Raw genomic sequence first — 21,173 nt, forward strand, 5'->3', positions numbered from 1 at the left:
CTACAGATTTCTGTGTGTTAATTTTGTGTCCTACCACTTTGCTGAATTCCCATATTAGTTCTAGTAGTTTTGCAGTGGAGACTTTAGGGTTTTTTATTTACAATATCATGTCATCTGCAAATAGTGACAGTTTGACTTCTTCTTTACCAGTCTGGATTCCTTGTATTTCTTTTTTTTGTCTGATTGCTGTGGTGAGGACCTCCATTACAATGTTGAATAACAGTGGGGAGAGTGGACATCCCTGTCTTGTTCCCGATCTCAGAGGAAAAGGTTTCAGCCTCTCACTGTTCAGTATGATGTTAGCTGTGGGTTTATCATATATGGCCTTTAGTATGTTGAGGTACTTGCCCTCTATGCCCATTTTGTTGAGAGTTTTTATCATGAATGGATGTTGAGTTTTGTCGAATTCTTTTTCAGCATCTATGGGGATGATCATGTGGGTTTTGTCCTTTTTGTTGATGTGGTGGAAGATTTTGATGGATTTTCGAATGTTGTACATCCTTGCATCCCTGGGATGAATCCCCCTTGGTCATGGTGAATGATCCTCTTGATGTATATTTGAATTCAGTTTGCTAATATTTTATTGAGTAGTTTTGCATCTATGTTCATCAGGGATATTGGTCCATAGTTTTCTTTTTTGGTGGAGTCTTTGACTGGTTTTGGTATTAGGGTAATGTTGGCTTCATAGAATGAGTTTGGGAGTATTCTCTCCTCTTCTATTTTTTGGAAAACCTTAAGGAGAATGGGTGTTATGTCTTCTCTGTATGTCTGATAAAATTCCGAGGTAAATCCATCTGACCTGGGGGTTTTGTTTTTGGGTAGTTTTTTGATTACCAATTCAATTTCGTTGCTGATAATTGGTCTGTTTAGATTTTCTGTTTCTTTCTGGGTCAGTCTTGGAAGGTTGTATTTTTTTAGGAAGTTGTCCATTTCTCCTAGGTTTTCCAGCTTGTTAGCATATAGGTTTTCATAGTATTCTCTAATAATTCTTTGTATTTCTGTTGGGTCCGTGGTGATATTTTCCTTTCTCATTTTTGATTCTGTTGATGTGGTTTGATTGCCTTTTTCTCTTAATAAGTCTGACTAGAGGCCTATCTATTTTGTTTATTTTCTTAAATAACCAGCTCTTGGTTTCATTGATTTTTTTTCTATTGTTTTATTCTTCTCAATTTTTTGTATTTATTTCTTCTCTGATCTTTATTATGTCCCTCCATCTGCTGACCTTAGGCCTCATTTGTTCTTCTTTTTCCAATTTCGATAATTGTGACATTAGACCATTCATTTGGGATTGTTCTTCCTTCTTTAAATATGCCTGGATTGCTATATACTTTCCTCTTAAGAATGCTTTTGCTGCATCCCACAGAAGTTGGGTCTTTGTGTTGTTGTCATTTGTTTCCATATGTTGCTGGATCTCCATTTTAATTTGGTCATTGATCCATTGATTATTTAGGAGCATGTTGTTAAGCCTCCATGTGTTTGTGAGCCTTTTTGCTTTCTTTGTACAATTTATTTCTAGTTTTATACCTTTGTGGTCTGAAAAGTTGGTTGGTAGGATTTCAATCTTTTGGAATTTACTGAGGCTCTTTTTGTGGCCTAGTATGTGGTCTATTCTGGAGAATGTTCCATGTGCACTTGAGAAGAATGTGTATCCTGTTGCTTTTGGATGTAGAGTTCTATAGATGTCTATTAGGTCCATCTGTTCTAGTGTGTTGTTCAGTGCCTCTGTGTCCTTACTTATTTTCTGTCTGGTGAATCTGTCCTTTGGAGTGAGTGGTGTGTTGAATTCTCCCAGAATGAATGCATTGCATTCTATTTCCTCCTTTAGTTCTGTTAGTATTTGTTTCACATATGTTGGCGCTCCTGTATTGGGTGCATATATATTTATAATGGTTATATCCTCTTGTTGGACTGAGCCCTTTATCATTATGTAATGTCCTTCTTCATCTTTTGTTACTTTCTTTATTTTGAAGTCTATTTTGTCTGATACTAGTATTGCAACACCTGCTTTTTTCTCTCTGTTGTTTGCATGAAATATCTTTCTCCATCCCTTGACTTAATCTGTGCATGTCTTTGGGTTTGAGGTGAGTCTCTTGTAAGCAGCATATAGATGGGTCTTGCTTTTTTATCCATTCTTTTACTCTGTGTCTTTTGATTGGTGCATTCAGTCCATTTACATTTAGGTGATTATTGAAAGATATGTACTTATTTCCATTGCTGGCTTTAGATTTGTGGTTACCAAAGGTTCAAGGTTAGCTTCTTTACTACCTTACTGTGTGATCTCACTCGCTTATTGAGCTATTATAAACATGGTCTGATGATTCTTTATTTCTCTCCCTTCTTATTCCTCCTCCTCCCTTCTTCATATGTTGGGTGTTTTGTTCTGTGCTGTTTTTAGGAGTGCTCCCATCTAGACCAGTCTCTCTAAGATACCCTGTAGAGGTGGTTTGTGGGAGGCAAATTCCCTCAACCTTTGCTTGTCTGGGAATTGTTTAATCCCTCCTTCATATTTAAATGATAATCATGCTGGATACAGTATCCTTGGTTCAAGGCCCTTCTGTTTCATTGCATTAACTATATCATACCATTCTCTTCTGGCCTGTAAGGTTTCTGTTGAGACATCTGATGATAGCCTGATGGGTTTTCCTTTGTACGTGACCTTTTTACTCTCTCTGGCTGCCTTTACTTCTCTGTCCCTGTCCTTGGTCTTTGCCATTTTAATTATTATGTGTCTTGGTGTTGACCTCTTTGGATCCCATCTCTCAGTAGTTCTGTGTGCCTCCATAGACTGAGCAACTATATCGTCCCACAGTTTGGGAAAGTTCTCAGCATTTATTTCTTCAAAGACACTTTCTATCCATTTTTCTCTCTCTTCTTCATCTGGTACCCCTATAATGCGGATATTTTTCCTTTTGGATTGGTCACACAATTCTCTTAATATTGTTTCATTCCTGGAGATCCTTTTTTCTCTCTCTGCATCAGCTTCTATGTGTTCCTGTTCTCTGGTTTCTATTCCATCAATGGCCTCTTGCATCTTATCCATTCTGTTTATAAATCCTTCCAGAGTGTGTTTCACTTCTGTAATCTCCCTCCAGACATCTGTAATCTCCCTCCAGGTGTCTGTAATCTCCCTCTGGACTTCATCCCTTAGCTCTTACATATTTCTCTGCAGCTCTGTCAGCATGTTTATGACTTTTATTTTGAATTCTTTTACAGGGAGAGTGGTTAGGTCTGCCTCTGCCGATGCTTTCTCAGGTTTTATTTGAAGTATTTTGGACTGGACCAAATTTTTTTGCCTTTTCATGGTTATAGCAGTGGCTGTAGGCAGGTTGCAGGTGTGTCAGCTGGGAGAAGAAAGTCCTTTCCTGCTTGCTGGATGCCTTGCCCTTCTCCGCTGCCTGTGACAGTTACCCATACTCCTGGAGCAGCCACCAGTTTAGTCCCCTAGCTGCTGTGGGTGTTGTTTCTGTCAGAGAAGTGCAGAGCCTGGCAGGGAGTGGCAGGAATGCCAGGTGCGCTCCTCCGTGCTAGTGGCGACCCTGCGGGCAGCTCTGTGCCAGCAGCGGCCTTTGGATCTGGCCCGGGTGGCTGTGCCTTTGGCTGAGATTCCGGTCAGCTGCTGAGTGCGTGCCTGCTCCCTCTGGCTCTGCTGCTGGTGCACATGGGCCTCTACCAGGCTCCTCTGCCTCCCCTGCCACTGGTGCATGCGAGCCGTGCCTGGGCTGTTCGATTGCACTGCTGCAGGCTCGCACAAGCCTCTCCTGGTCTCCTCTGGTGCCATTGGTGCACAGATCTGCTCTTGGTCCCTTCTGGTGCCTTCGCCCCCAGTGTGCACTGCCACTCTCCTGCTACTGGGCCGGTGTGTCGGGGTCTGCACCAGTTGGAGGATCGACTGGCAGGCTACTTAGTGCCGTGAGGGGTTTCAGAGCTGCAGTGCCTCCCCGGGGTTTAGGGCAACTAAGTTTCCCTGAGATTCCCAGCTGCTGGCTATGTGTGCCACAACTTCGTCCAGCTATGGGGTCCCTGTCTCTTTAAGACTTGCAAAAAGCACTCGCTTTTCAGGGGCACCGGTTATGGGGACCTGCCCACAGGTTTTGCTTCTCTGTTTCTCTAATATCCAGCACCCCGTGCACCTTGTGTCTGTGTTCCGGGTGCGGACTTCTCGAGCTGGTTGTTTAGCAGTCCTGGGCTTTCACTCCCTCCCCATTCCAACTCCTTTCTTCCTGCTGGGTTTTGGCGTGGGGGAGCATTCGGGTGCTGCCTGGCCGCGGTTTGTACCTTACCCCCTTCGTTTGATGCTGAGTTCTCACAGATGTAGGTGTATCCTGGCTGTTGTACTGCATCTACTGGTGTCTCTTTTAGGAATAGTTGTATTTATTGTATTTTCATAAGTATATATGTTTTGGGGAGGAGATTTCCCCTGAACTACTCATGCCTCCATCTTCCCGTGATTCCCCTGCCATATATTTTCAATGTGAAAACCAATACTTTGTTGCTACAGAAATTATGCATTGCACATATTTTCATGTGTCTCTTTGGGCAGAAAATCTGTGTGAGAAACTATAAAAGTTTTACAGGAAAAATACGTAGATGCTGAATTGGTGGGTCATAGGCTTGAGCATTTTTGGTTTTCTAGATATTGCCCAGTTATTTCTCTAGAGCGGTTATTCTGTCCTACTTCTGAATAAAAGTTCCCTTTTCCTACTACTCTTGCCGACAGTTGGTATTGTCAAACAATCAGTTTGGTGAAAGTGGTATCTCCTTTTTGTTTTCATTTATATTTACATGATTATCTGTGACATAGTTCTATGTTCTTGGTTCATTGATCTTTTTTTCACAGTCCTTTACAAATAGCACATTATTTCAATTCCTATAATTTTAAAGCAGATTTTGATATTAGTAGAAGCCTATGTAATTTTTTAAAAAATGGAACACTGCTTCAATATCCTATTTTTTACTTAACTCTTTGCAGTATCTTATCTTTATAAAATTTTGTAAGTTTTTGAAGTTTAAGAAATGTTTGTGAGGCACCATCTGTATCCTATATATGGGTTAATTTCTATGGCATCTTTCCTAGCATTTACCACAGTATGATACATACAGCAGGTAAATGAATAAATAAATAAGTAGCAGATTTCTGCTTCAGTCTGTCAGTGGGTGAGTGACAGATATTACAATGTGGCCTTGCCTGGCACATTAATCCATGACATCTTGTTGCACTAGCAACTGGCTCCTGCTCTATGGATCCTTTCCTAGCTTTATCAGACTTCCTAGAAGGAGTGCTATGAAAGCTGGTCCCTGAGGTTCTGATTAGTTTCCACTAGTTTTTCTCAGCCTCAGAGTTGAAACAGTATCATTGATGAACTAGGTCAGTGAGGGACAATTTCTGGGTGGTGCATAGCACTGGGTATGGGCTCCTTGCACTTTGCTTATTGTACAGATTTGAAGATGATGAATAATAGAAATGATGAGAAATCTAGACATGAAACACCACCAATAAATGAACATTATAAAGCATTATCATTTTATATTTACTTTGCTCTTTTTTTTACTACTGGATTTAATCTTTTAGTGTTGAATGTTATCATTTTTTTAACTGCTAGAATGTTTGCCCAAGGATACACAAATGAACCAGTAACTCACTTTTAATGAAATGTAGAGATTTGTCTTTGAGTCTAGACCCTCAGAGTTTCTCCAATGCAAATCCATTTAGAAAGGTTTAGCATGCTTAAAGTAGCTAATTTAAAAAATCTTGAATAGCTCTGAACTTGACACATTGATTCTGGATCATCTTATTAATAGGACAGCCATCTGGCATCACCAACACTTTCAAAATACTACAGAGACCCAATGGATTAAGCCTTGGTTATTTTAGAAGTGTATAGCTCTGTGTTGTATGTTTTCTTCTTGCCCCCAAGACTGTTTTATGAACAAAGGCAGTATTGGCTGGATTTATTTCTTAACATTAGTATTCATGTTTGGTGAGCTAGAGGCACTGAGTTATTTTGACTTGACCATTTAATTATATTTTAAAGGATTTTCATAGCTGTAAGGACTTTTTATTTAAAATAGAGTGAGGCAGATGTTGCAATATATTTTTTTTCTTTTTGCCCTAGGCGGTTGTCTCTTTGGGAGTAGAGCTTTGTACAATTGAGCAAAATTACTGAGGAGGACCTCATAATTTTCCTAGACTAGGTGAAGTCCCTGCTAGTGGAAAAATGACTTTCATGCAGAACAATGGAAAAGTAAAAGTAGGATCCAAGGAGAGTCTAGAAGAAATCTCACTCTGGATTTCTGAAATGCAGCATGAAGTGGTCAGACAGTGCTGTGATTTCCACAGGTACTCAAGTCTCTAAGATGTAGTTATAGAGGAGATACCTTCCTTTCTCTGAATGACAAAATAAGGATGAGATACAAAAATGGTTTCAAATAAATGCTACAAAAGACTTTCTAGAAGGATGTAAAAGATGGCAATAAGTCATCCTCAGGAATATTATCCAGAGGATGGAGCTCTTCTCACCCCATTTCCATATCCAAAGAGCAGTGAGAAGTTTGAATCACCACTTTGCTTCAAACTCACTGGCTCCCTAGGTGTAAAGGATTTTGGATTCCTGTTTAAGTTGTGGTCAAAGGAAGTTAAAAAAGAAAAAGTAAAAAAATCTGTACCAAGATTCTTCTTATACAAATAACCTTAATTAAACTAAGAACTCAAGTCTCAGGCCACTAACATTTTAATAATTGTTTTAATTTAATAAACAATTTAAATTTGTCCCTGTACACAAATTTTACAAAGTATACAAGCACTACAACTTATGAAGTTGTTTTATTTAAGAGGCTGATTAGTGTAATTTGTTTTCCAGTATCAGCTTTCCAATAGAACATGCTTTACAATCCAATCGAAGGATCATTTATATCCAATCCTTCCTCATTCCTAAAAGGTTTCCATTCTGCACATTCTGGTGTCTAGAATATACTCTTTTGGGGAGGAAAAATAATGAAAACTCTACTTAATATATATGTAATCTAGTGTTTTAATTTTAGTTAACACTTCAGAATTTCTAAAACACTTAACATACATTATTTTCATGGAATTCTTACACTGTCTCTATTTGTTGGGGTTTATTCAACCTTTCATACAGAAGAACTTTTTTGCAAGGTCACATGACTAGAAAATGTAGGATTCAGGGAGAAAACAAAACACACTTTCTGGCTCTTGTATTATTTTGGTGAAAGATTCTAGAATTCTTGTACATTCAGTGAGAAAGAGTATCTTTTGGAAACATTTTCTGCATATCCTCCCTCTCTTGAGTAGAAGTTTTGGGAGGCATCTGCAGATTCATAGACAAGAAGGTATTAAAAGGACCTAACATATTTTAAGAAATGCAAATTGATTTTTGTGCTAGAAAAACTTTCTACTGTGAACAACTATTTTTCTCTCTGTAGCTCAGCAAGTGAAATGAAGACTTGAATTCTTTTGCTGAATATTATGCCTAAAAACTCAGCTTCAGGGCAGATTGCAGGTGTGTAAGGAAGAGCACATTTCAAATCTCAAAATTATGATGTTTGCCACTATTGGAATGAAAAATACACAAAGAAAACTATGTTTCTAACACTGCAATCATTATTAATATACACTATGTGTACTTTTGTGTGTTACGTTGCCTGTCATGAAAATGAAAACCCAAAGGAATTAAAAAGCCCAGATGAAACTTATGTTCCTTTCCTATTGCTGTGTAACAATTACCACAAACTTAAAACCACCACGTTGCCTTGTAGTTTCTATAGATCAGAAATCCCTGTGTGAAATAGCTGGGATCCCTATGCAGGGATTCATGAGGCTGGCATCAAGGTGGTGGCTGGCATTATGGTCCCATTTGTGCCTCTGAGTGTTCCTTCTAGCTCGTTTAGGTTATTAACAGAATTCAGTTCCTAAAATGACCAGGATCCTAGTTTTCTCACTAGCTGTTGGCTAGGGTTGCTCAGCTCTTAGAGGTGCCTCTCAGGTGTTAGGGGCATGGACTCATCCAAAAATAATTCATGATGTGGCTATCCAGCAGAAGCTTTCTTATCCCTGATGCTTTCAGTCTCTTTTAAAGTCCTTGTCTGTATAGGTCAAGCCCACCTAAGATAATCTCCCTTTTGATTCACTTAAAGTCAACTGATTAAGTACTTTAATTTTATCTGTAGAGTCCTTATTGCTATATGATGTGCCATAATTATGGGAGTAATATCCCATCACATTGACAGGTTCCGATGATGTTCAGGAAGAGGGGTTATACAAGGCGGGTACAGGGAGTACCTTGTGGGCCATTTTAGAAAGCTGCCTATCACAGATCAGTAGATTCAAGTGGACACACTAGAAAGAAAGTTCCCTCTGTTTAAAATTTTTGTTCTTGAAAAACGATGCCATTTTTCTGGTAGCAGGATTTTGAGCTTTCTTTAGGAATTTCTTTTTGCCCTGTATCAGTCATGCAGTGTTATTCCCTTCCTCCCTTCATTTCAAGATACAACAAATGAGTTATTCCTGGCCAATCAACATATTCTTTTACCTTACTAGTGATTTATTTATATATAGGTACACGCCAAGAGAAGCCCGATTAGTGGTTTCTGGAAATTTGGTTGGAATTTTTGGAAATTAGAAGCTCGCTCTTTCCACTGAGAGTGTTAGATGTAGGATGAGATAGTGCTGGATGCCTGTGAGCTGCCATGCTAGAGAAATGTCTGAGAATAAAATCTCCACTGAAAAAACCAAAGCCAAAGATAACTCGGGTGTCCTGATGGCACTGTGGAGGCCTTCCAGGTCTGAAGTCAGGTTTGCTTTTGCATTTTCTAATTATGTGAACCATTATTATAAATAAAACTGCGAACACCACTACCATTATTTTTACTGTATTATTCAGAGTAAGTCTATTTCTTCAATCACAACTCAACATTTCTAAGATTTCATATTCCTAACAATTTCTTGGGAAAGGGAAATCAAGTGAGACTGCAATGTATTTGGTGATCTAAAAACTGTATGCTCCAAGCAACATCATGAACTTAAATTGGGAATGACTGAGCAGAGCACTTTTTGGTGCACCTTTGCCTTCTAGAACTTTCTCCCCAAATATCTAAAATGAAGAATACTTAGTAAGCAATAAAAAATGAAGCATTGATTAGTGTTCAGATAAGTGGATTAGTGGAGAGTTCTCTAGAGAAGGAGAATTCATATATATATAAATGAGGGAGGGATTCTTATTTTGAGGAAATGGTTAATGTGGTTGTGGGGGCTGGAAAGTCTGAAATTTGTGGGGCAGGTCTGAGGCCCAGGAAATTAAATAATTGATCCATGGTTATCCATTGTTTTTTTGAGAGGGCATCTCTCATATTTATTGATCATATGGTTGTTAACAACAATAAAATTCTGTATAGGGGACTCAATGCACAATCATTAATCAACCCCAAGCCTAATTCTCAACAGTCTCCAATCTTCTGAAGCATAACGAACAAGTTTTTACATGGTGAATAAGTTCTTACATGGTGAACAGTGCAAGGGCAGTCATCACAGAAACTTTCGGTATTGATAACGCATCATGAACTATAAACAATCAGGTCAATTATGATTATTCGTTTGATTTTTATACTTGATTTATATGTAAATCCCACATTCTCCATTATTATTATTATTATTATTATTTTTAATAAAATGCTGAAGTGGTAGGTAGATGAAAGTTAAAGGTAGAAAACATAGTTTAGTGCTGTAAGAGGGCAAATGTAGATGATCAGGTGTGTGCCTATAGACTAAGTATTAATCCAAGCTAGACAAGGGCAACAAAATATCCACGGATGCAGAAGATTTCTCTCAAAACAGGGGGGGTGAGGTTCTAAGTCTCACCTCTGTTGATCCCCAATTTCTCACCTGATGGCCCCCCTGCGACTGTGCCTGTCTTAGGTTGTTCCTCCCTTGAGGAATCTTACCCGTCTCTGGCTAACCAGTTATCTTCCAGGGCCATACAGGGAAATGTAAAGTTGGTAAGTGAGAGAGAAGCCATATTGTTTGAAAAGGTTAGCTTTTTACTTCTTTGCATATTTATGCCCTGTGGCTTCTATGCCCAGCATTTGTCTTGAGGTATCTTTACAACTTGGAAGAATTATGATACTCAGTAATTTCGTTATGAGGCACGAATTCTACTTAGGGGTTGTGATTATGAAGGAAGCAGAGAAGCTATAGAAGTAGCAGATGGTAGAAAACATGGGAAGATTGATTATTTCTTTGACATATCTTCTTGTAGTGTAACATAAACGTGTATAGGTTTTAAATTACTAATTAAATTTCGTGCACACATTAACATAATAGGAATACAGCTACATAACAAAAGCAGACCTACAATTAGCAGCCATATCCAGTGAAACCAAGAAAACCAGTTAGGCACCCTAGGCATTTGTGAAAACTTATCAATGATATGATGGATATTGTCTAACTGAATTTGAATAGTTTGAGAAAAATCAGACAAATTAAAACAACACATTCCTGGGAACTGTTCACATCCCATATGTTCTTTTAACAGAAGATAGTCAATAGTCGCAAGATTTTGGAGCGCTGCAACTTGCACTTCTCCTAATTCTTAGTTGAGTTCCGACAGTATAGATCCAGTCAAATTTGTTGTTTTACTGTATGCACAGGCCAGCTTAGATACCTCCTTCTTCATTCCAATGGCAAATTCAGGAACCGGTGGGATGAATGCAGCTACAACTGCAACAGCACCAGGATATTTGTTTAAGTTTTTTGATGTTCATCTTCTGGAATGACTCTTCCAGAGAATGTTGATGTTGGAAGTTCTTTTCCATATCATATCTTAATTCATTTTCTGTGTAGCCAAATTAGGCTTTGATCCTCCATGTAAACACAAACAAACCCTTTGCCCACACTTTGATATGCCCTTTATACCATTGTGAAGAACTTATTGGAGATCACCATACAGGAATTGCATTTTTTTTTTTAAGAGAAAGGATTATTATCAGAAAAATGTACTTCCATAGCTGATCATCTGACACCTTTTAAATGATTAAAATTAAGGATATTTAAAGCATGCATTGATTGTTGATTCACAGTCAGTTTTATCCTATCAGGGAGTCAGGGAGTAATTCCCCTTTTCTTTCTTTCTTTCTTTTTTTTTTTTGTTATCATTAATCTACAATTACATGAAGAAGAACATTATGTTTACTAGGCTCTCCCCTATACCAGGCCCCCCCACAAACCCCCTTACAGTCACTGTCCTTCAGCATAGCAAAATGTTGTAGAATCATTACTTGTTTTCTCTGTGTTGCACAGCCCTCCCCTTTCTCCCACCCCACCCATTATGCATGCTAATCATAATACCCCCTTTCTTCTCCCCCCCACTTATCCCTCCCTACCCACCCTTCCTCCCCAGTCCCTTTCCTTTTGGTACTTGTTAGTCCATTCTTGGGTTCTGTGATTCTGCTGCTGTTTTGTTCCTTCAGTTTTTCCTTTGTTCCTATACTCCACAGAGGAGTGAAATCATTTGGTATTTCTCTTTCTCCTCTTGGCTTATTTCACTGAGCATAATACCCTCTACCTCCATCCATGTTGTTGCAAATGGTACGATTTGTTTTCTTCTTATGGCTGAATAATATTCCATTGTGTATATGTACCACATCTTCTTTATCTATTCATCTACTGATAGACACTGAGGTTGCTTCAAATTCTTGGCTGTTGTAAATAGTGCTGTAATAAACATAGGGATACAGCTGTCTTTTTCAAACTTGAGTGCTGCATTCTTAAGGTAAATTCCTAGGAGTGGAATTCCTGCATCAAATGGTAAGTCTATTTTGAGCATTTTGAGGAAATTCCATACTGCTTTCAACAATGGTTGAACTAATTTACATTCCCACCAGCAGTGTAGGAGGGTTCCCCCTTTCTCCACAACCTTGCCAACATTTGTTGTTGTTTGTCTTTTGGATGGTAGCCATCCTTACTGGTGTGAGGTGATACCTCATTGTGGTTTTAATTTGCATTTCTCTGATAATTAGCGATGTGGAGCATCTTTTCATGTGTCTGTTGGCCATCTGTATTTCTTTTTTGGTGAACTGTCTCTTCAGTTCCTCTGCCCATTTTTTAATTGGATTATTTGTTTTTTGTTTGTTAAGGTGGGTGAGCTATTTATATATTTTGGATGTCAAGCCTTTATTGGATCTGTCATTTACAAATATATTCTCCCATACTGTAGGGTTCCTTTTTGTTCTATTGATGGTGTCTTTTGCTGTACAGAAGCTTTTCAGATTCATATAGTCCCACTTGCTCATTTTTGCTGTTGTTTTCCTTGCCCGGAGGGATATATTCAAGAAGAGGTCACTCATGTTTATGTCCAATAGATTTTTGCCTATGTTTTTTTCTAAGAGTTTTATGATTTCATGACTTACATTGAGGTCTTTGATCCATTTTGAATTTACTTTTGTGTATGGGGTTAGACAATGGTCCAGTTTCATTCTCCTACATGTAGCTGTCCAGTTTTGCCAGCACGATCTGTTTAAGAGACTGTCATTTCCCCATTGTATTTCCATGGCTCCTTTATCAAATATTAATTGACCATATATGTTTGGGTTAAAGTCTGGAGTCTCTAATATGTTCCACTGGTCTGTGGCTCTGTTCTTGTGCCAGTACCAATTGTCTTGATTATATGGCTTTGTAGTAGAGCTTGAAGTTGCGGAGTGGGATCCCCCTACTTTATTCTTCTTTCTCAGGGTTGCTTTGGCTATTCGGAGTCTTTGGTGTTTCCATATGAATTTTGGACTATTTGTTCCAGTTCGTTGAAGAATGTTGCTGGTAATTTGATAGGTATTGCATCAAATCTGTATATGCTTTGGGCAGGATGGCCATTTTGATGATATTAATTCTTCCTAGCCAGGAGCATGGAATGAGTTTCCATTTGTTGGTGTCTCCTTTAATTTCTCTTAAAAGGGACTTGTAGTTTTCAGGCTATAGGTCTTTCACTTCTTTTGTTAGGTTTAGTCATAGGTATTTTATTTTTTTTGATGCAATTGTGAATGGAATTGTTTTCCTGATTTCTCTTTCTATTGGTTCATTGTTAGTATATAGGAAAGCCACAGATTTTTGTTTGTTAATTTTGTATCCTGCAACTTTGCTGTATTCCGATACATTTCTAGTGATTTTGGAGTGGAGTCTTTAGGGTTTTTTATGTACAATATCATGTCATCTGCAAATAGTGACAGTTTAACTTCTTCTTTACCAATCTGGATTCCTTGTATGTTTTTGTTTTGTCTGATTGCCGTGGCTAGGACCTCCAGTACTATGTTAAATAACAGTGGGGAGAGTGGGCATCCCTGTCTTGTTCCCAATCTCAGAGGAAAAGCTCTCAGCTTCTTGCTGTTCAGTAAAATGTTGGCTGTGGGTTTATCATATATGGCCTTTATTATGTTGAGGTACTTACCCTCTATACCGATTTTGCTGATAGTTTTCATCATGAATGGATGTTGAATTTTGTCAAATGCTTTTTCAGCATCTATGGAGATGATCATGTGGTTTTTGTCTTTCTTTTTGTTGATGTGGTGGATGATGTTGATGGATTTTCGAATGTTGTACCATCCTTGCATCCCTGGGATGAGTCCCACTTGGTCATGTTGCATGATCCTTTTGATATATTTTTGAAATCGGTTTGCTAATATTTTATTGAGTATTTTTGCTTCTACATTCATCAGGGATATTGGTCTGTAATTTTCTTTTTTGGTGTGGTCTTTGCCTGGTTTTGGTATTAGGGTGATGTTGGCTTCATAGAATGAGGTTGGGAATATTCCCTCCTCTTCTATTTTTTGGAACACTATAAGGAGAATGGGTATTATGTCTTCTCTGTGTGTCTGCTAAAATTCCGAGGTAACTCCATCTGGCCTGGGGGTTTTGTTCTTCATTAGTTTTTTGATTGCTGCTTCAATTTCTTTGCTCGTAATTGGTTTGTTTACCTTTTGTGTTTCTTCCTTGGTCAGTCTTGGAAGGTTGTATTTTCTGGGAAGTTGTCCTTTTCTTCTAGCTTTTCCAGCTTGTTGGCATATAGGTTTTCATAGTAGTCTTTAATAATTCTTTGTATTTCTGTGGAGTCTGTTGTGATTTTTCTGTTCTCTTTTCTGATTCTATTGATTTGTATTGATTCTCTTTTTCCCTTAATAAGTTTGGCTAGAGGCTTATCTGTTTTGTTTATTTTCTGAAAGAACCAGCTCTTGGTTTCATTGATTTTTGCTATTGTTTTATTCTTCTCAATTTTGTTTATTTCTTCTCTGATCTTTATTATGTCCCTCCTTCTGCTGACTTTAGGCCTCATTTGTTCTTCTTTTTCCAGTTTTGATAATTGTGATGTTAGACTATTCATTTGGGATTTTTCTTCCTTCTTCAAGTGTGCTTGGATCACTATATACTTTCCTCTGAAGACTGCTTTTGCTGTGTCCCACAGAAGTTGGTGCTTTGTGTTGTTGTTGTCATTTGTTTCCATATTCCTTGATCTCTATTTTAATTTGTTCATAGATCCATTGATTATTTAGGAGCATGTTGTTAAGCCTCCATGTGTTTGTGAGCCTTTTTGTTTTCTTTGTAGAATTTATTTCTTGTTTTATACTTTTGTCGTCTGAAAAGTTGGTTGGTAGAATTTCAATAGTTTGAAATTTACTGAAGCTCTTTTTGTGAGCTAGTATGTGGTCTATTCTGGAGAATGTTCCATGTGCACTTGAGAAGAATGTATATCCTGTTGCTTGTGGATGTAGAGTTCTATAGATGTCTATTAGTTCCATCTGTTCTACTGTGTTGTTCAGTGCCTCCGTGTCCTTACTTGTTTTCTGCCCAGTGGATCTATCCTTTGGGGTGAGTGGTGTGTTGAAGTCCCCTAAAATGAATGCATTGCAGTCTATTTCCCCCCTTAGTTCTGTTAGTATTTGTTTCACATATGCTGGTGCTCCTGTGTTGGGTGCATATATACTTAGAATGGTTATATCCTCTTGTTTGACTGAGCCCTTTATCATTATGTAATGTCCTTCTTTATCTCTTGTTACTTTCTTTGTTTTGAAGTGTATTTTTTCTGATATTAGTACTTCAACCCCTGCTTTCTTCTCTCTGTTGTTTTCCTGAAATATGTTTTTCTATTTCTTGACTTTTAGTCTGTGCATGTCTTTGGGTTTGAGGTGAGCATTTAGATGGGTCTTGCTTTTTTATGCATTCTATTACTCTGTGTCTTTTGATTGGTGCATTCAGTCCATTTACATTTAGGGTGACTATTGAAAGATATGTACTTATTGCCATTGCAGGCTTTAGATTCGTGGTTACCAAAGGTTCAAGTTTAGCCTCTTTAGTATCTTACTGCCTAACTTAGCTTGCTTATTGAGCTGTTATATACACTGTCTGAAGATTCTTTTCTTCTCTCCCTTCTTATTCCTCCTCCTCCATTCTTTATATATTTTTTGTTTTATTTTGTGCTCTTTCTTGTTTCCTTTAACTGCTTTTAGTGGGTAGTTGATTTTATTTTTTTGCCTTTAGTTAGTGTTTGTTTGGTCTACTTTCTTTGCTGTGATTTTCTTTTCTCTGGAGACATCTGTTTAGTTTTAGGAGTGCTCCCATCTAGAACAGTCCCTCTAAAATACCCTGTAGAGTTTTTTTTTGGGAGGCAAATTCCCTCAACTTTGCTTGTCTGGGAATTGTTTAATCCCTCTATTATATTTAAATGATAATCGTGCTGGATACAGTATCCTTGGTTCAAGGCCCTTCTGTTTCATTGCATTAAATATATCATGCCATTCTCTTTTGGCCTGTAAGGTTTCTGTCAAGAAGTCTGATGATAGCCTGATGGATTTTCCTTTGTAGGTGACCTTTTTCTCTCTAGCTGTCTTTTAAACTCTTTCCTTGTCCTTGATCTTTGCCATTTTAATTATTATGTGTCTTGGTGTTGTCTTCCTTGGGTCCTTTCTGTTGGAAGTTCTGTGTATTTCTGTGGTCTGTTCGATTATTTCCTCCCCCAGTTTGGGGAAGTTTTCAGCAATTATTTCTTCAAAGACACTTTCTATCGCTTTTTCTCTCTCTTCTTTTTCTGGTACCCCTATAATAAGGATATTGTTACTTTTGGATTGGTTATACAGTTCTCTTAATATTGTTTCATTCCTGGAGATCCTTTTATCTCTCTCTATGTCCGCTTGTATGCGTTCCTCTTTGCTTTCTATTCCATCAATGGCCTCTTGCATCTTATCCATTCTGCTTACAAATCCTTCCAGAGTTTGTTTCACTTCTGTATTCTCTTTCCGGGCATCTGTAATCTTCCTCTGGACTTCATCCCTTAGCTCTTGTATATTTCTCTGCATCTCTATCAGCATGTTTATGATTTTTATTTTGAATTCTTTTTCAGGAAGACTGGTTAGGTCTGTCTCCTTCTCTGGTGTTGCCTCTGTGATCTTTGTCTGCCTGTAATTTTGCCTTTTCATGGTGATAGGAATAGTTTGCAGAGCTGGGACGAGTGACGGCTGGAAGAACTTCCTTTCTTGTTGGTTTGTGGCCCTCCTCTCCTGGGAGAACAGCGACCTCTAGTGGCTTGTGCTGGGCAGCTGCGCGCAGACAGGGCTTCTGATTCCTGCCTGGCTGCTATGGAGTTTATCTCCACTGTTGCTGTGGGCGGGGCTTGCCTCCAGCCATAGTTCCGATATGGTGGTGCCGCCTTGGAGGGGGAGCGGTTGGGAGGCTATTTATATCCATGAGGGGCCTCTGTGCTCTTTGCTGCCCAGGTGGTTAGAGTGCCCAGAGTTCCCCCGATTCCCTGCTGCTAGACTAAGTGTCCCAGGATGCTTCTGTCCAGTTTTGGGGTCCCTGTCCCTTTAAGACTGCCAAAAAGCACTCGCAATAAATAAATAAATAAATAAATAAATAAATAAATGAATGAATGAATGAATGAATAATTTAAAAAAAAAAAGGTGCTTGCTTTTCTTTGTCCCTGCTCACCGGTCTTGCTGCCCTGTTTCCTTAGTATCCAGCACCCCATGCATGCACTGTGTCTGCGCTCTTGTGCGGATGTTTAGGGCTGTGTGTTTAGCAGTCCTGGGCTCCCTCTCCCTCCCAGCTCCGACTCTTCTCCTTCCACTGGGAGCTGGGGTGTGGGGCGCTCGGGTCCCCCCGGTATGGGGCTTGTATCTTACCCCCTTCATGAGGCGCTGGGTTCTTGCAGGTGTGGATGTGGTCTGGATGTTGTCCTGTGTCCTCTGGTCTCTATTCTAGGAAGAGTTGTCTTTGTTATATTTTCATAGATATATGTGGTTTTGGGAGGAGATTTCCGCTGCTCTACTCTCGCTGCCATCTTGGCTCCACCCCCCCATGGTTACACATTTTTAAGTGGTTAAATTGGGAAGAAATACACTTAGCATTCAGTGTATCTGATCTCAGTTATGTTTTTCTTTTCACACTGCCTCTTTCAAATATTTTCCACTTTTTTCATTCTGATACATTTTTTTCTTGATTTGATTTTTTATAGTGTTTGTCTTTCCAGAAGTGATAGAGGTATTTTATATGTAGTTTGGATTAGTGTCATATATTCCCTATAGTGTAGGTGCTCAAAATATGCGTTTGCTGAAAAATATATTTTGGTAACAAATGTTCCATTCCAGCCCTACTGCTAATATCACAGAACTTACTGGGGACAGATTTAACAGCAGAGTTGATTGCTTTTAAACATTCTGTTCTTATATTCATTAAAGAATTTAATCAAATTGTGGTGACATTTTCTCCTCAATATCTCTTCTCATACTAAATTATGGGCTTGTGTGCCCTCTAAGATTAGAGTCTTTTCTGTCTTAGAAATTTTTGTGTTCTTAATATATAGAATCTTCTACCTTTATCTTGTGTCTACCTACCACTTCAGCATTTTATTAAAAATAATAATAAAGAGAGAAATGTGGTATCCACATATAAATCAAGTATAAAGACCAAATGAGTATTCATATTTGAACTGTTTATAGTTCATAATGCATGAGCAAAACCGAAAGTTTCTGTGATGACTGCCCTTGTACTGTTCACTATGTAACTTATTCATTATGTAAGAATTTGTTCTCCATGTAAGAACTTGTTTGTTATGCCTCAGAAGATTGGAGACTGACGAAAATTAGGCTTGGGGTGGATTAATGATTGTGCATTGAGCATTGACTCCCCTATACAGAATTTTATTGTCGTTAACAACCATTTGATCAATAAATATGAGAGATGCCCTCACAAAAAAAAAAAAAAAAAAAAAAGGACAGACTTCCAATGGTAAAATAAATAAGTAACCGGGATGTAATGTATAGCATAAGGAATATAGTCAAGATATTGTAACAGCTTGGTAGGGTGATAGCTGGACCCTAGAATTATGTATATAAATGTTTTATCACTGTGTTGTACACTTGAAACTAATGTAATGTAATACTGTGCGTCAACTACCCTTCAATAAAAAATAATTATCTAAAAATAAATAAATAAATAAATAAATAAATAAAAAATAAAACATTGTAACCAAGTAAAAAAAAAAACAGGCACCCAAAGACACTTTCAAAACAGGTGCACTTCAGAAGGGGGTGCAGTGAAGAGAAGGTGCCATACACAATGCTTGGGAACTGCCCATATAAAAAAAATATATATATATATATATAGAATCTGACACCTAGTAGGTGCTTAATATATGGTTGTTTGAAGGAAGGAAAGAAGAAAAGGAGGTAGGATTCTTAATGCTCACTCAAGAACCTAAGTATGTTTTTGCAAGAATTGTATCCTAGTACACTATGGTTTTTTCTTTTTGATAATTTCCTACTGTGATAAAGATGCATAAAATAAAACTTACCCTTTCAGCCACTGTAGAGTGTACATTTCAGTGGTAGCATGTACATTCACACTGTTATGTAACCATCACCACTCTTCATTTCCAGAACTTTTTAGCATCCCACTGAAATTCTGTATTCATAGAACAAATTCTGAACTCATTTCTCCTTCCCTTCAGCTCCTCATAAACGTTGTTCTACTTTTTGTCTCTACTAATTTCACCATTCTGGGTACCTCATATAAGTGGAATCATGTAATATTTATCCTTTTGTGTCTGGCTTATTTCATTATTAGCTTAATATTATTAATATAATATTTTATGTCTTAAGATTATTAGCATAATATTGTCAAGGTTCATCCATGTTGTAGAGTATATCCAAACTTTACTCCTTTTTACAGCTGAATAATATTTCATTGTATGTATCTATAACACATTTTGTTTATTCATCTGCCAATGGACATTTGTGATGTTTGTACCTTTTGGAATTGTGAATAATCCTGCTTTCAATTCTTTTGTGTTGTTTTGGAGGAACAGTCTTACACTCTTCAAGATTTTTCTGGCTGGGCTAAGAATCAAATTGACATGAGACAGATTAACTTGAAAAAAATCAAACAAAGGAAAGGTTTAATACCATATATATGTCTTGTATACATGGGAAAGACCCAGGAAAGCTGAGTAACTCCTGGAAATGGCTGAGGCCATCACCTTACATACCATCTTCAGCTAGAGACAAAAGATGGTGGTCGTGGGGAGTCAGTTATGGGAAGTGACCAGGAAAAGCCCAGTAAACAAGAGTAAGGCTGTTGTACAGATTTAAGACATTGCCTTTTCCACTGATAAGATATTGCAGCAAATTAGTTCTCTCCCTCTTTCTGGTACCATAAAGGAACTCCTAACAAATTGAGATTTCTCTCATACATGTAAAGGTCTCTTATAAAATGGTAACTTCTGTAGTTTTAGAGCTTCTCTTGTGTCTGCAATTTTTAAAAAAGAACCATCTTAAAATAATCAGTATGTCAAATAGGCATATCATGGGGTGGCAAAATTTGATCCTTGATGGTATATATACCCAGAAGTAGAATTCCTGGATCATGCTGTGATTCTGTGTTTAATTTCTTAGGAAACACTATGCCATTTTTTTGTAGTGGCTGCATCCACATGGGTTTCAACTTTTCCACATCCTTGCAAACAGTTGTGTTTTCTATGGTTTTTTTCGTAATAGCCACCTTAATGGGTATACAGTGGTATCATATTTGGTTTAAATTTATTCACTTTGTAACATGTCAAACTTTGTAATAATATCACTAAATATTCCTAAATGAGCCAATTATCATTTATGGCATAATATTCCACCATATAGTTACACATAATGTATTTAAGTAATCATTAATTGCTTTATGTGTATGATATGCAAACTGTAGATTCTATTCTGATTTTTTCCAATATGAAATCTGATTTTTCAAGAAAACCCACAGTGCTATTCTTTTTTGATCCAAGGAATGAGTAGTGTATGTGTGTGGGTATGTCGGTGGTGACAGTCCATCGTTGGCAGGTGTAGGGTGGGTGGTGGTGGTAACAATTTTAACCACTTGCTTTGGTCTTCTTTAAAATCCATATATTCAGGGATTAAATACACATCTTATGATAAAAGTATTTATCTTTCATACAAAATTTCCATAGTCTTTCCTTTTAAATTATAAATGTTTAGTTTGGTCCTTTCTTGGAATGGGTTCCTTGGGAAACAGACTCTGAGATTTGTAGTTAGGATATTTATAGGGAAGTACTGTCAGTAACAGCATCTGTGAGTGAATGTGGGGCAGACCTTCAAATCTGAAGAGGGCAGTGCCGAGGAATGCAGATTACACAATGGCTCACGTGTGCGTTAATATGCAATACGAAAATCTGCACACACCTGTGTCCGCTCCTCTACCTCTGTCCTCATGCCTGTTTCTCAGACTTCCCTGTCTCAGGTTTCCCAGCTTTCCCCCTTCCATGCTGGGCCCAACCAGCCAAGTCCCTTGTCATTGCTCATGAAACCATATATATATCATTACCTTGGGCCACACAAAGCAGATGACTGGGTGCACCCCTGAGGCTCTGCCTACTGAGAGGAAGTTCCTTTTCTGTTGTTTGAACTTCTCTGACCACCTCAGAGGGTCATCTCTGAGATGCAGCAGCTGTCAAATTTTAGCTCACACTCCCACACTGAGATACTCTATCCACAAATGAAGAATTTCCGGTATTTCTAATTCATCTAATATAGGCCATCACTTTCTTCATGCTTCCAAGGTTATCTGAGCTGCATGTCAGCACTGTCTTGTAAGGTCCTTGCCAGGTGTTAACTCCTGTCTCTCA

The sequence above is a fragment of the Manis pentadactyla genome, chromosome 1, assembly GCF_030020395.1.
Source record: "Manis pentadactyla isolate mManPen7 chromosome 1, mManPen7.hap1, whole genome shotgun sequence".
In the NCBI taxonomy this organism is placed as follows: Eukaryota; Metazoa; Chordata; class Mammalia; order Pholidota; family Manidae; genus Manis; species Manis pentadactyla.